A 507-nucleotide genomic window follows, 5' to 3' on the forward strand; every position below is an offset into this window, starting at 1 on the left:
AAAAAAGGAAAAGCCGTATCTATCAAGTAAAATATGGAGACTTCAGATTGATATTAACTTAATGAAATAAACTGCAAAGGGGCATTTTTTTTAGACTTTAGGTAATTTAAATATATGTGATATCATTGGATTTATGTTTTTAAATCCCTTATGTGTTAGAGTTAAACAATGGAATATTTAGCGGTGAAATTCAAGTTGAAGAGAATTACCCTTTAAAGCATTAAACTTGCTAAATTATTTAATTTACTCAGTCATATTGGATACTCACTTATAATTTTGATATATTTTCTCCTAATGAGATCTTAAGTGGCTTACATTGGACTTGCTCTTCAGTATCTTACAATTTATGCTGCTTATGTGAATATTTTTCATTAACATTAATGAGGTATCATCTATGCACAGTGAACTGTACCCATTTAAAACATATAGTTCAGTGAGTTTTCAACATGTATACCCATGAAAACACCACCACAATCCTAATGCAGAACTTTTCTATCATCTTCAGTA

This window comes from Pteropus vampyrus, unplaced genomic scaffold (genome assembly GCF_000151845.1).
Source record: "Pteropus vampyrus isolate Shadow unplaced genomic scaffold, Pvam_2.0 Scaffold877, whole genome shotgun sequence".
In the NCBI taxonomy this organism is placed as follows: Eukaryota; Metazoa; Chordata; class Mammalia; order Chiroptera; family Pteropodidae; genus Pteropus; species Pteropus vampyrus.